At 41.0% G+C, this 15,800-nt stretch overlaps 1 long non-coding RNA gene across 1 annotated transcript; it reads left to right on the top strand.

The window, feature by feature from the left end:
* Positions 1 to 10,297: 10,297 nt before the first annotated feature.
* Positions 10,298 to 15,253, top strand: LOC123590757. Its single transcript, XR_006708963.1, has 2 exons — positions 10,298 to 10,387; positions 15,117 to 15,253. It is a non-coding gene; the product is annotated as an uncharacterized LOC123590757 (long non-coding RNA).
* The last annotated feature ends 547 nt before the right edge of the window (positions 15,254 to 15,800 follow it).

Here is a 15,800-nt window from a genome sequence, read left to right as displayed (position 1 = left end):
AAAATAGGGCCCAAGAGTGAGAGAGATAAGAATAAATGTAGAGGTTAAGAACTCCAGAGGAAAGAGTATTGAGAGAGTTCAATAACACTAGGGATGACTGGGGCTCACACGGAGATTGTATAGTGAATAGATGGATGGAGGGAAGCTTCTAGAGAGATTTCAGTGCTGGCTACCCCTTTGATTGTCCGTGCTGCAACCATGAAGCCATATAGATGTGTACCTGACAATGGCTGTTAAAGAGAGGACTAAAAGTCCATCATTTATAATGCTTTGCATTTTACTAGTCTATGCTGCCAGAAGTGAAATTATACACAAGATTCATGTTAAAAAATGATGTCAGCTTTTCTTTATGGAAGTTGCTAAATCCTCCACCGCCCACATTGCACCCATTGTACAAGGTTTGTGACGGATTTCACATGCAGGCTCTCACTTGTATGGCTTTACTCCCCAAAGACGGTGTTAAAGAGAAACTGGTGTAGATTTTATTTCTCTTTGAAAGAAAGCGCTTCAAAGAAACTTCCAATTAATACGTAGAAGTCTTATATTGGGAATTTTATCCAACTATTGTGAACACATCTGTTCGAACAAAGGGAGAGAAATCCACAGCAATCCAGTGTGCAACAGTGAAAAACGTTGATGTCATCCAGTATTTGAGTATATACTGTATGATTCCATTTCACATCATAGGTGATTTAAGCAGTACTGTTGGTGAAGCAGCAAATGCTGTCTTACTGAAAAATAATTAAAATAAACATTGTCCTGTGCTGGCCCCCCAAATCCGCTAGCCTTGAGGATAGGCAGGCAAGAATGGATGAAAGGGGTCCTGTATGGTGTTATGCTGTCCAAAATGATAATCTGTTATCAAGCCGTGTGCCCAACTTCATTTTTCAGTCTTTCCTGCTGGAAAAGCTTAACTTGGAGATAGTTTTTGAAACCTAGAACATCAATGTACTGCCATAGCCTGTGATGAAATAGCTGAGTTAAAAATCATATTATTAAGGAACCAAAGGTTTCCAAATCAATCTGTCAGAGAAGGGTTTAGTTCAAACGTGCTCTCATATCCACAGTGCCTGCTTTTCATTTTCATGGTATCTTTGAAGTTTGGTAGTACTTGTACTCAGAAACCCTAAATTGGCAGAGAGAATGAAATCAAAACCAAACATCCAAACCCCTCGCTGGTTGGGTTAAACTTCTGGAAAGCACTCAGGTTTTCATCACCTTAGTTAGTTGTTTTAAATATTTACACAAAAATAGTCTATAGGGAAAAAGAAAAAAAAAAAAAACCAAAGAGGTAAATATAAAGTAAGCCAGATAATTATCGGATGAGCAGCAGAAAAAAAAAAAAAGCACAGCCAATGATATCAGTTTGTAAATGGTGTGGCTGTCGGGTTTTAACTGTTAATTGGAAGTTCAAGTTGACAGTGCTACAGAGATTTTCTTGGTTTAATTTTTAGTCATGGTGTGATAAACTAGTCCCATCATTTCCAGGAGATCTATTAGATACCAATGTCACAAGAGGGCTAGGACAGAACTTTCATCACACATTTTTCTATCAAATTCCTATTCTTTATACCTCCCAGAGAACACAAGTAATTACTCAGTATATTTTGGTACTTCATTTAGAGGCAAAGGAAGAATGAAATTAAAACTTTTCTAGTTCTTAAAGAGCTAAATTGAAAACACATAATCCCCCAATTCCAGAGACTTTTTAATGGAGACTCTCCCTTTACAAATCAGCCTTTACAACCTTTTGTAGAAGCCAATGATAATTTGGTCTTTGGAACTGTTACCACTTTACAGCCACTGTGAAACACAGTAGAACAGTTCCTCAAAAAATTAAGCATGGAATTAACAAACGATCCAGCGACTCCACGTCTGGGTGTATATCCAAAAAAGGTGAGAGCAGGGACGTGAACAGGTATTTGTACACCCATGCTGGTAACACTATTATTCACAATAGTCAAAAGGTGGCGATTCGACCCAAGTGTCCATTGGTGGATGAATGCATAAACAAAATGTAGTCTGTGCATCCAGTGGAACGTTGAAGACATTATGCTAAGTGAAATAAGTCAGACGCTAAAGGACAAATATTGGATGCTTCCACTTCCAGCGGTCAAATTCATGAAGACAGAACGTAGAATGGTGGTTCTCCGGGGCTGGAGGGAGGGGCAAGGAGGAGTTCGTGTTTAATGGGTACAGAGTTTCGATTTGGGAAGCTGAAAAAAAATGGAGGTGGAGTGTGGTGACAGTAGCCCAACAGTGTGAACCTACTTAATGCTGTTGAACTGCACACTTAAAGATGTTAAATTTCACGTTGTGAGTATTTTCCCATAATAAAAAATTTTGACCCTGAGACAGCTGTTTGTAAGTAACTTGTAAAAAGATGACGTGAATGTAGAACACCTGTTACTCTCACTAGATTTGCTACTATAAATAAAAGGTCATAAAGTTCAATTTTATCGTCATTAATTTCAAAAATTTATTTATTTATTTATTTATTTATTTATTTATTTATTTATTTAGAGACATACACAGAGCGTCAGTAGGGGAGGGGCAGGGAGAGAGGGAGACACAGAATCCGAAGCAGGCTCCAGGCTCCGAGCTGTCAGCACAGAGCCCGACGCAGGCCTCGAACTTACAAACCATGAGAACATGACCTAAGCCGAAGTCAGACGCTTAACTGACTGGGCCACCCAGGTACCCCCCCCCCCCCAAAAAAAAAAACCCTTTTAAATTGAATTTCCTTTTTTTTTTTTTTTTTTTTCTCTTGCCTAACAATTTCTTTTGGTGTTTATGACAGACTCAATTTTATTCAGTGGCTAGGTGCTCACTAAAGTGTCCTCCTTCTTCTGGGCAGGTAGCTATACTACATTTCCCAGCCTCCTTTGCGGTTAGGGGAGGTCTTGCCACTGGGTGCCAGCCAATGGGATGTAGTGGAAGTGGCAACCAGAAGCGGCCCCTGGAAAAACCCCCCACCCACCCGGCATCCTCCTTTCTTTCTCCAGTGAAAAGTGTATTAAGCCATGGAGATGTGGGGATCATTTGTTACAGAAGATAGTCGACCCTGATTAATATAGTGTTTGTCCCGGTAAGAGAATTGGGCGGTTCTGTATGCAAATTAAAAAACCACTATCCCTTAGCCAGCTAGTATTAATGACTAATATTAGATGGCTTCCATTATGGCTTCCCAAATCCTTGAGAGAATTATTTAAGTGTTAGAGGCATCTGTTAGCACACAATAATGTGATTATTGATCTCTAATAAATACGGTGTTGAGAGCTAAGTTGAACAGAATGAAATTAAATCCAAAAAACCCAGCAGGAAGCTATTCATTAACTGTAAGTCCAGGCATGCGTGTCTGTGAAGAATACCAAATAGTAGTTGTCTCAGTCTTGAAAAACAAAACAATGTGGACTTGAAGCAAATGTTAAAGGGATGGCTTGAATTTATGATTCAAATAATTCGACTTTTTTTTCCTTTACATAAGATGAAGAATTTCTTTGTTTTCATTTCAGGATCTTTTTTGATTGTGCGATTTTTTTTTTTTTCTATGGAATTAGTTTAAATTGCTATTCAGAAGCTTTGTTGAAATCATGGTTTGATATATTTTGTACTATGGGAAGACAACCTTTGCAACTTTAGTCCTTGAATTCTTCTGTGTGAGTTGTTGGCCAGATTGTGTCACTTAGTAAATATTGACAGAAGTGACAATATACTGGGATGTCTGAAAACACAGTAGGGCATATAACTACCCTAAAATAACTGAAGAGAAGAGTTTGCTTCAATCTTCCAGGTAGAATATGGGGGGAAATCGGGGACAAATCGCCTGTCAGAGAGTGCTGGAAGCAGCTATGCTCTCAGTGAACAGTGTGGTGGGAGGCACCAGTGACAAGTACCTTCAGACGTAGCTCCATAGTCTGAAAGGCCTGACTTCAGTTCCTGGCTCCTTGTCTTTCTTACTGTGCGACCTCTTAATTTCCCTTAGTCGTGGTGCCCTCTATAAAACGAAAATCCTAATACCTCTCTCTGGCAGGTTGCTGGCTGTCCTGAAGATCCGTTCTGACTTTCTTTCACCCTAATAATTCAGCAGGGTTCATGGCCACCCTGTTTTCGTTTTTGTTTAACTTTATTTATTTTGAGAGAGACAGAGACAGTGCAAGTGGGGGAGAGGGAGAGAGAGAGAATCCCAAGCAGGCTCCACGCTGCCAGTGCGTGAACCATGAGATCGTGACCTGAGCCGAAACCCCGAAGTCACCCAGCGCCCCCATGGCCACCCTGTTAGAGATACGCTTTGCAGCCTCTCTTGTGGCTGGCCACGGCCAGGTGACTTTGTGGGTTTGATATGTGCCTTATCTGGCTGGGAGATGATGGGAGCTGTAGGGGCAATCTTGGGACCAGAGATGGAATCTGCGTGTTGAGGATGGCAGAGATCCTGTACCTCCGTAGGTTTGTATGAAGTCCTCATAAGCATTAGGGCTATGAGAGTGTCTTATCTGGAGTCTTGAGAACAATATTGGGGGACTTTGCTAGGCAGGTGGCATAAGGAGGCTTTAAGTACAGAGACAGCAAATAGAACAAAGGAAACAGTGTGAAAGTGTAGATGGGCCTCAGGGTACAGCCCTCTGGGGAATCACCCATGTGAGAAGCCCAGGGTCCAACAGGTCAGAAGGGATCTGACACCCAGGCTGGACGTAAGAAAATCAAGCATCAGAGTCACCAGTGAGGAGCCTAGGAGCAAGGGTTCAGGAGTAGTGGTCTGGCAGTATTTTTCACTGGCAATAATGTTAATAGTAACAAAAATAACACTAACAAAAATAGCAAAAACAACGTCGACATTTATGGCGGTCCGTGTGCCAGTCTCTCTATTCTCGTAGCCCTTTGTAAACACTTTTAAGATTTTATATTTACGTAATCCCCATTTTACAGATGTGGAAACTGAGGCTAACACATGTGAATTCTTTTTGCTCAAGGTCTCGTAGCTGATAAAGGGCTGACCTGAGATGTCAATCTAGGACTAGCTGACCCCAAAACCCAAATGCTAAGAACTAACGACCCAGTAATCCAAATTAAGTGCTTAGCACAGGACATAGCAAAGGGATCAAGAAATGTTAGCTGTTGTTACCTAGACAAGGGAATGAGTATGTGGCACACATCAGCAAAAGCAACATTAGATCGGAGCTGAAGACTCTCTGAGGCCAGGCTCCCCATACATATTCTGTGTGTTGGTGTGTGTGTGTGTGTGTGTGTGTGCGGTGAAGTCAGGGAGCAAAATAATTCCTAATTCCATGCTTCTTTTTCTTTAATTGTCTTAAGAAGGAACCAGATGCTCTGAGAACAGGGAAGCTGGAAAGGCAACCTAACACGTTCCTGGATTGTCACAGGATCAGATTTTTAGAGCCAGAAGAAGATCTTAAAAACAACCTAGTATCCAACTCTTTTCTCTCGGAAAGAGGCAAAGGACATTCACTGGGATTTTAAAAAGTCACCGATCGGGGCGCCTGGGTGGCGCAGTCGGTTAAGCGTCCGACTTCAGCCAGGTCACGATCTCGCGGTCCGTGAGTTCGAGCCCCGCGTCAGGCTCTGGGCTGATGGCTCAGAGCCTGGAGCCTGTTTCCGATTCTGTGTCTCCCTCTCTCTCTGCCCCTCCCCCGTTCATGCTCTGTCTCTCTCTGTCCCAAAAATAAATAAACATTGAAAAAAAAAAATTAAAAAGTCACCGACCGCAGAGAAATAAGCAAACTCAAAAGGGCTTTTAACTCAAACAATCTAAAGTCCCAGAGAAAGGTTTTAACTTCAGAGAAACAGAGTGAGTGAGTTAGAAAGCACTCTACAATCATGGCATATGTGTGAGATTAAGGTTAGAATGTGTTAATAGTAACAGATATAATAGGAAAACATCTATATTTGATCTTGGCATTCTTTTTCTTAAATTCCCTTAAAATAGAGCATTTCATTATTCTGATGTTTACATGGTAATAGGATGTGAGGATGACATGGTCGTTTTAATACAGAACTATCTTTTTTAACCTAAGGTGCATAAATGTGTGGAAGCTTTAAGAGTCCTGTTAGAATATCAGGCACATGGCATTTTTAATTGATAGAGAAGAATATATTCAATAAACCTTATGGAAGTTATAAAGCCTTGTAATAAACATCTATGAACCCACCATTCAACATTACCAATACCATAGACACCCAGTGCATACTCCTCTCTGGTCTCAATTACCCTCTGCTTTCACCCCCACTCCCCCTGCCCCAGGGGCAGCCACTTTTCTATACCTAGGCATCCAATATTTCAATATTTCAGGTACCTTCACCACACCGTAGCCTGGATGCAGGATTCCAAAGAGTAGGGAAAGTATTACTGTTATAAATCAGGATTGCAAACTGACAGCAAACACCATATTTCTTAACACAAGTTTGCCAAATTTAGCTTGTCTTGAAAATTAACTAATGATACTCCTTCTCCGAGACATAGCAGATAAGGTAGAAGTGACTTATAAAAGTTCTTTCACAATAGAATTAAGCACACAGATGCTAGTTAAATTCCACAACACATGAGTAAACTTGACTTGGCCTCAGCCTTGTAATAAAAGATTATAATTCCCCAAGGAATAATGTCTACACTAGGTATATATTGAGAAGGCTATTTTAACATTAATACTCAAAATCCTATAATGTTCAGAACATGCAAATTCTGTATTTGTGAGAAACACTGTTCTGTACTCGGCAGATTTGGGGTGAAGAGGCTCACTCCTCTTCTTAAATCAAAGATCCGAAGCTTTTCCTGGTGAGACACTGACACTTCTCACAAAGACCCCCTTTTTATCGGTGTGGTGCGGGGTGAGGTCGTTATGTGGGGAGGATGCTAAGTTGATGGCGGCCGTTCTGGCCTCACTGGCTTCCCTGCTAGAAGTAGGACGGGCAGATCTGGAGAGCCCATGCTTGGACAGGCACCCAGAAGGACTCAGTTCCAAGGCAGGTCATAGGTCATGCTGGACCTTGGTCAACTCCATGGTGTCCCATGATGGGATGGGTTCCATCTCCCTTCTGCTCAGTCTCTCCCTACTAGACCCAGTCATTAAACAGAAAGAAACTTGATAACTAACTAAGAGCCCTGGGGCCAATGAAAAAAAGGGGGTTCATTCTGTTAAGCGTCCGACTTCAGCTCAGGTCATGATCTCATAGTTCGTGGGTTCGAGCTCTGCATCGGGTTCTGTGCTGACAGCTCGGATCCTGGATCCTGCTTCGGATTCTGTGTCTCCTTCTCTCTCTGCCCCTCCCCAGCTTGAGCTCTGTCTCTCTGTGTCTCTCAAAAAATAAATAAATGTAAAAAAAAATTATGTAAAAAAGCAGCTGTGTGCTATTGAGAATGTGCCGTACAATTCCTCCATTTGATCAACAGAATGGATAGAAGTCCCTTTGCCTCATCCGGGATTTGTTTCTTGCCTGTGAATTGCATGAAAACCTATTCTGGGTCTTCGTTGCTCACACCTGACTTTGCAGATGTACCCGCCCTGAGTCATTCCTGTGGCTCAGATTCATGATTCTAAACCAGCCTTACATGAAGGTGACTTTGTAATAGGTCGGGGATAGACAGAAAAGTAAAGAGGAAAAAAGGTGGAAAATACAGGTTTTGAAATTAATCAGGGATTTATTTAAAAGGACAAGCTACTGTTACGTCACTGATTATGGCAATAGAAAACAACATCATATTTTTTAACATGGGGCAAATTCAGTATTTTAAAATAAATCCTGTAGGAATAAAATATCACTTAGACTCCTCAGAGGTGGGATTATTACTTTCCTTCTGGCATGGGTGAAAGTCATGGAAATGTTTATTTCCCTAAATTTTTTTTGCTTGCCTTCTTTCCTCTTTCAGATAACAGGACAGTCTGACTTATGAGCATAGAAAATATGTCTGTCAGCATTCGGAGAACATGGGGTAAGTGTAAAAGGAGAGTGGTTATGTCAGGCTACACTTTTAACCTAAGCCTAGACACCAAGAGCTGTGCTACATTTAAGAAAAGAAAAAGCTTGCTAGGCTGTCACTCTAATTAACAGTTGATAAAGTACAAACATCTTAGCACATCACATAATAGGCAGATTGTGCCCTTTGACGGGCAGCAGAAACCTCACAAGAAAATATTACATTGAGGGGGCGTGTGAGTGGCTCAGTCGGTTAAGTGTCTCACTCTTGATTTTGACTCAGGTCACCGTCTTACAGTTCGTGGGATCAAGCCCCTCGTCGCGTTCTGTGCTGACAGCTTGGATTCTCTCTCTCCCTCTCTCCCTGCCCCTCCCCCTCATAGACACACACACACACACACACACACACACACACACACACACTCTCTCTCTCTTTCTCTCTCTCTCTCTCAAAATAAATAAAATCACTTAAAAAATATTTCATTGAATGTGAGGATTAAGGTGGAAAACATGACTGTAAGTGGGAAGGAGGAGATAAAACCCTCTTGCTATGGTAAGACACCTTTCTCCTTCAGCTGGAAAACGATACCGTTCAAAGTAACAGTCCACCCATGTATCATGTCTTCCTTGAATTATGGTCCTGACATGATATGCTCATCTCCCAAAATAGAGCGCCTGTCACCACCTTCGAACTATATTCAGCTCTAATGAGAGGCAACGCACAAAAGTTGCTCTTAGGTTCAGTCGAATCCCCAATCATTTGAAATGTTTGAGCGCTTTAATTTTAAAATAAGAATGGTGTTTATGTATGAATTCCAAAGCCTTGAGTGAAACTTCACTTTTCAGTAGAAATCAATATCTCCTGTAGTAGAAAGTAATATCCCTAGGAGCTGAATCTAAAACTCTCAGCATAAGAATACATACAAAATACAGAATTAAAATTGGGGTTTTTTTTTCCCCTAACAATTCCAGATACACACTTTTAACCAATGCCCTTGTTTTTTGTTTTTTTTTTTTCTATATCTCTTTTTAAAAAATTTTATTCCAGTGTAGTTAGGATACAGTGTTGTATTTGTCTCAGGTGTACAATATAGTGATTCAACACTTCCATACACCATCAGGTTGCTGATCGCAGATGTACTCCTTAGGTACTTAGGTACCTCACCTACTTCACCCATCCCCCCACCCACCTCCCCTCTGGTAACCATCAGTGTGTTCTCTCTAGTTAAGAATCTGTTTCCTGATTTGTCTCTTTTTCTCCCCGCTTTGTTCCTTTATTTTGTTTCTTAAATTCTACATATGAGTGAAACCGTACAAACAGTGTGTGATTTTGAGCGATGATTTTTCAAAACGTGAAATGGGGGGATTCCCGGGAGGCTCCGTCAGTTGAGGGTCAGACTCTTGATTTCCGCTCAGGTCGTGCATGACCTCATGATTCCTCAGATCGAGCCCTGCTCAGAGCCTGCTCGGGATTCTCTCTCTCTCTCTCTCTCTCTCTCTCTCTCTCTCTCTCCCTCCGCCCCTTCCCCTCTCACGCACTCTCTCTCTCTCCCAAAATAAATAAATAAATAAATAAATAAATAAATAAATAAATAAACTTAATAAGAGAGTGACATGAACCCATTTTCCGTAAAAGAAAGGAGGCGTTCAAATGCGTCTGGCATTCACAGTGTTGGAGGGTCATGGTATATTATTGCATGTTGGGCATTAACTTTGTGTTGCTGGAGGCCTCTGCCATTTTGCACAGTGCCACTGTGCTCCTTATGTTTGAGTGCAGAAAGAATTCCATTTGGAAGACTTTGAAACAGGGGTGGCTATCATGGCTGGCTGCCACTGGACATTGAAATCGTGACTTTTTCTCTTGGTAAAGGTAGTCCGAACCAAAGGATTTCCACGAACAAAATGTCGCTGTAATGTGTCTCTCCATTTTCCCTGTTCGCTTCCATTCTGGTCTGTTTGGAGATTCTCCCACGTTGTCTGGACTCCACATCTTGCACCCTGGCCTCACTGGGAGAGGGGTAATAGTAACTCTTAGTGTGCTGCACCTGAGTCCACCTGCCAGACACTAGCCCTCACCCCTGCCAGCCCCCTCTAGGTAACACTCATTCTCTTTCCTTCAGGCCCAAACGTAAATAAATCCCTTGTTGCTGCAAGTTTCTGTTCCCTGGAGCTCCTGAGTTGGATGGGGTTGGGGGCGGGGAGGTAGGGAGCCATGCTCAAGTATTCATGAATGATAATGAGTTCATGAGTTGTCCATCTTGCTAGGACATTTGCATACTCTTATGGGTCATCTGGGAAAGATGCATTTTCTAGTCTTAGAAAAACCTGAAAGTTTAATAAGGTACATTGTTTGTTTTTTTTTTTAAATGGTGTCCTATGGCCAATCACATTTGGAAAAACTACCCATTTATGCCCGTTATTGGAGATTCATAAGACTTTGTAGTTTTTCCAAGCCCAGGTAAGTTCTATAGTAAAGACAGCTGTTCGTTTAAACCTGCGATTTCCCCACATTTATGAACATTAGTGAAAATATCTGTCTGTGTGCATTTTTTTTCTTAGTATAACGACTATTAATGCTCCCTGGAGAACACACTTAGAGATATACTTCATTATTCCAAAGTTGTGATTTGTCTGCTGGTGTGAATTTCAGATACCGCGGTGGCACCTTGAGTAAGCATTTTGGAATTAGATTTTCTTTCAATTTCTCTCTCTTTTTAAAAAGTTTTTATTGATTTATTTGAGAGAGAGAGAAAGAGACAAAACAAACAGGGTTGGGGCAGAGAGGGGGACAGAGGATCCAAAGTGGGCTCTGTGTTGATAGCGGGGCTCAAACTCACGAACGGTTGGATCATGACCTGAGCCGAAACCAAGAGTCAGATGCTTAACTGACCGAGCCACCCAGGTGCCCCTATGCAATATTTTTAAAAATCATGTTAAAGCTAAAAAAAAATGTACACAGATCTACCTTTTTCATTGTTTTAGGACAAACATTAAGATTCTAATGTGTGTTTTTTTTTCTCCAATTCCTGCGTTTTTAATTTGTTTTAGCTTTGGTTTGGTTTTGGAAAATAATACCTTCCCCTGTATATTCTCAAATGATGGTTTGATGGACAAAACTACCTTTTTTCAGTAAATTATTAGAGCATTATTTTCTTTATAAAGCAGGACACACTACTTACTTTTAGACAAGAAATTATACATCCTAGTTTCAACTGATAGCATTTACGCTTTTATTTTTTTAATGGTTATTTATTTTGAGAGAGAGAGAGAGAGTGAGAGAGCATGTGAGTGGGGCAGGGCCAGACAGAGAAGGAGAGAGAATCCCTAGCAAGCTGCACACTCAGAGCCCCATGTGGGGCTCGAACTTAAAACTGTGAGATCACGACCTGAGCCGAAATCAAGAGTCGGACACTTAACTGACTGAGCCATCCAGGCGCCCCACATTTATGCTTCTATTCATGTTCCTCTTTCCAACCTCTTTCCAGCCTAATTTACAGAGGAATAAAATTCCTGATGACCTCTCCAAGAAGGCTCGGATTCACCAGGTGACACTAACCCCCAAGGTCAAGAGGAGGTGCACAGTCCAGACTGGGTCGCTGATGGACTGGTCAAAAAGATCCTAAGTGAAAAGTGGCACTGCCACTGCTAGGTCAGAAGCACTGAGAAAGATGTGATGTCCTGCATGGGGCCCTTCTGTTCTGTCCCCAAACAATGCAGAGAAACTGCCCCCAATCAAAGCAAGTGGTTTCGGAGGCCAGCAGGTTTGGCCAGCTCAGCTTTGAAATGGCAGCTTGATCCCATCAGAAGCAACCATGGCACCCCCCACCCAGCTTTCCAACAGTGGGGACTCTCAGCCAGGAAAATGTGGTCTGCCTCATCTTTCTACAGTACAGCCACCATCGCTGGTCCTGCAGGATTCGATCTGGGGGCGTTTACATGCTCGAGGCAACAACCCTGGACATCACAGACCCCCTTTTCCACGTGAAGAGAAATGGGTGAAACTCGGCAAGAGGAAACAAGGTAAGGCCTTTGTCTGTAGGCAGAAAATAGACGCTTTCTTTGTCTAAATACACACTCCTCTTCCTGAATGGGCTGCTGAAGAGAACTTTAAGTACAGTGATGATGTCAATAACAGGTGAATGATTTGTCTACATAAACTTAAAACCGGAACTGATCACATAGTAAACTGGATAAGAAAGCCAAATACTCAGAGGCAGAGGAGACAGCTGTGTGGATAGCGTGATGTTAGAAGAAGTGAAAGACTGAACTGACTGGGTGATCCAGTCTGTTAAGCATCCGGCTCAGGTCACATTGATCTCACATTTTGTGACTTCGAACCCCACGTCCGGGTCTGTGCTGACAGCGCTGAACCTGCTTGGAATTTCTCTCTCCTTCTCTCTCTCTGCCCCTCCCTGGCTAGCTCTCTCTCTCTCTCAAAAAATAAAATAAAATAAATAAACATAAAAAAAATTTTTAAAAAGTATTGCTCAGAGATTTCAAACATTACTCGTAAAAGCAGATTAGAGACAATGCTTAATTTCTGAAAGTGTAGCTTAAAAAATTTTTAATTTTAAATATAAATTTAAAAATGTATAGTATTTAACTAACTGAAAGCTCTGATGAACTCCACTGAGTCTCAATTTGCTCCTCTGTAAAAGAGAATGTAGACTGGGCATAGAGTAAGTTTCATGGGTTGTAATAATGTGAAAGCATTTTATAACAGAAAAAAATTAGCAGATAAAGTTACTATTATTATAATTCAATTTGTCTTTAAGGGAAAGTTCTAAGAAAGCAAGCTATTCTCCTTAGAAAAACATTGACAAAACAAAACACATCCCCATATCAGTACATCATCAATCCATCCAATGCCTTCTACATATAGTCTAGGTGCTTTTCCAACTGCTGTTTTTTCACTGGGTCTCAAGGTAAGTGAGATGTCACTTGAGCCCTTTAAAGGGTGAATCTTAGGGATGCCTGGGTGGCTCAGTTTGTTAAGCATTAACTCTTGATTTCAGCTCAGGTCATGATCTCACTGTTGTAAGTCCCAGGCCCAAATCGGGCTCCATGTTGACAGTGAGGAGCCTAGTTGGGATTCTCTCTCCCTCTCTTTCTGCCCACCCGCCCCTCCCACCTCTCTCTCTCTCTCTCAAAGTAAATAAAGAAACTTAAAAAAAAAAATTAAAAAGTGAAAGGGGAATCTTCGTTTTCTACTACATTTTGGGTCCTTTGGACATTAGTCCCATTGGTTTTCCAAGCCAGACATTTTGGGCGCTCATGTTTCCAATGTAGATCCCAGGGGTGGGGGTGCCTGATGATATCCTTCGCTGTTGTGGGTTGCCACTCTGGGGCCAGGATGTTGGTGAGACCATGTCTCCGCCTCTCCTACCCATCTGGACTTGGTCTTTTTATCCTTTGTTGTGGAGAAGCAATTCATCTAGTTTTCAGATCCTTTTCAGAGCTGTAGCTATAGATTTGGTGAGTCCGTAGAAGGCCGTGAGTTCGGGATCTTCCTACACTGCTGACTTGCAAGAGTTTCCCCCCACCCCCCACTCCCACCCTGGAGCATTCTTTATAAGAACCAAGACACGGAAATAGCCTAAGTGTCCACCACCAACAGATAAATGGATAAAGAAAATGTGGTATGTATAAAATGAAATGTTACTCAGCTGCACAAAAGAAGGAAATCTTGCCATTTGCAATGACATGGATGGAATTTGAGGTCATTAAGCTCAGTGAAACAAGATAGAAAAATACCACATGATCTCCCTTATATGTGGAACCAAAAAAATAAAATGAGCTCGTAAGTATAGATTGGTGGTTGCTAGAGGCAGTGGTGTGGGCGGTGGGCAGCATGACTGAAGGTGGTCAAAAAAGCCAGATTTCCACTTCTAAAATAAATAAGTTGTGGGGATGTCATGTACAACATGTGTACTATAATTAATAATACTCTATTGCATAACTTGAAAGTTGCTAAGAGCGTAGATCTCAAAATTTTTTATCACAGGAAAAAATTTCCTAACCGTGTGTGGTTATGAGTGTTCACTAGAATTATTGTGGTGATTATTTCATACTGTATACAAATATCAAATCGTTACATAGTATGCACGAAACTAATGTGATGTTTATGTCAATTATACCTCAATTCAAGAAAAGAAAATAATAGATTTTACACTCTTGCTCTTCTCCATCCTCCCTGCATAAATTTGCTGAAATCCAGCTTCTAATTGCTCTTATTATTTCCTTTTCCTCCTCTGTATTTTTTTTTTAATTCTGTTCATGGGAACCAAGAGTATTCTTAGTAAACTGTCATCCAATACAGCGCACAAGCTCACTTTCTTTGTATATTTTCTCAAGGTTACTAGATGACTGTGTTGATCATCTGGGTGCTTGTTAAAGCAAAGATTCCTGGACCCTTCTGTAGTCCTTCTGTATCAGTGTTTCTGAGTGTGGCCTCAGAATTTAAATTTCTAGAAGATTCTTGCACATACTAAAGTTTGAGAGCTACAAAGTTTTTTTTTAACTTACTTTTCTCAATAGTTTCTTTTGCTAAAATGGGAAAAGAAAATTTTGCAGTCCACCAAGAGCTTGTTTTCCAGATGACAGAAAACAGAACAAGTACTTAAGAGTATCCACATACATTATAAAATCAAGTCCTTGTATTTTTTTTTCTAAAAATCAAGACCTGTGGTCACTTTGAAGTGAGTCTGGACACAGTCTCTTTTTTAGTATCTTGATGAATTATTCCTGAAGAAAAGGGAAGGTACAAGAGAAGGGCAAGAGGGTGAACCCTTCTTTCTTTTGAGGAGGTGAGAGCTAGATGCCCAGAGACCTGACTGTTCTGTAACCTTAGATGGATCCCTTTGTTTACCAGGAGTGGGGTCAGGGGGCAGTTACAGGTACCTTATGTAAGGTTGAGCAAAAGAATCTCTAGTTTCCTTTGAGCATTAACAAACAATGTATCATTCTGGGGCACCTGGGTGGCTCAGTTGGTTAAGTGTCTGACTCGATTCCCACTCAGGTTATGGTCTCACAGTTGGTGAGATCAAGCCCTGCCTTGGGCTCTGTGCTGAGAGCATGGAGCCAACTTGGTATTCTCTCTCCTTCTCTCTGCCCCTCCCTGCCCCTCAAAATAAATGAAAAACATTAGAAAAAAATTTAAAACCCAGTATATCATTCTTCTTCTCTAGGGGAAGTATAAAGCTGAACCAAACACTAAAATGGAAACGAAGATAGAAGTTCTCTTAAACAACAAATACTGAAGATGTATGCTTATAGCCAACTTTCCTCCTTATATTTTCTTTAAAAATAAATGATGTAAAATTACCATACAGCAGTGAAAAATAATAAAATACACATCACGTTGGATACACATCAGGAAATAATACTGAGTGAAAAAAAAATCAAGTTTCAGAAGAATTCAGCAATTCCATTTATATCAACTCAACACTTTCAAGACTAAACTACACATTGTTTGAAGATATCAACATATATGCCAGACTACAAAGCAAAACAAGGGGATGATAAACCAAAATTCAGAGTAGTGGTTTTCTCCAGGGAGAAGCCCCACAATATTAGGGAGCGGCACATAGGCGCCCTCAAAGGGGTGGGCATGGGAGGGGACACTCTATTCCTTATCCTGGGTGGTGGTTTCATGGTCCTCAATTTTAGTGTAATTCGTCATGCCTTATACACATGTTACAATTATTCCTTTGTATCCAATCAGTTTTTCATGAAAACAATTGAAAACCAGTCAGGAACATATAATATTTTGATACATGGCAAATTTTGCTCCTCTACTGTGTGTGTTTCCATGCTGTTTCTTTCTTTCTTTACAGACTTTCATGTTTAAATAGGCATTTCATGAGAAACAT

Source organism: Leopardus geoffroyi, chromosome B4 (assembly GCF_018350155.1).
Source record: "Leopardus geoffroyi isolate Oge1 chromosome B4, O.geoffroyi_Oge1_pat1.0, whole genome shotgun sequence".
Taxonomy (NCBI): domain Eukaryota; kingdom Metazoa; phylum Chordata; class Mammalia; order Carnivora; family Felidae; genus Leopardus; species Leopardus geoffroyi.
The sequence above is the reverse complement of the archived record's forward strand: the minus strand, read 5'-3'. Positions and strand labels throughout refer to the sequence as shown.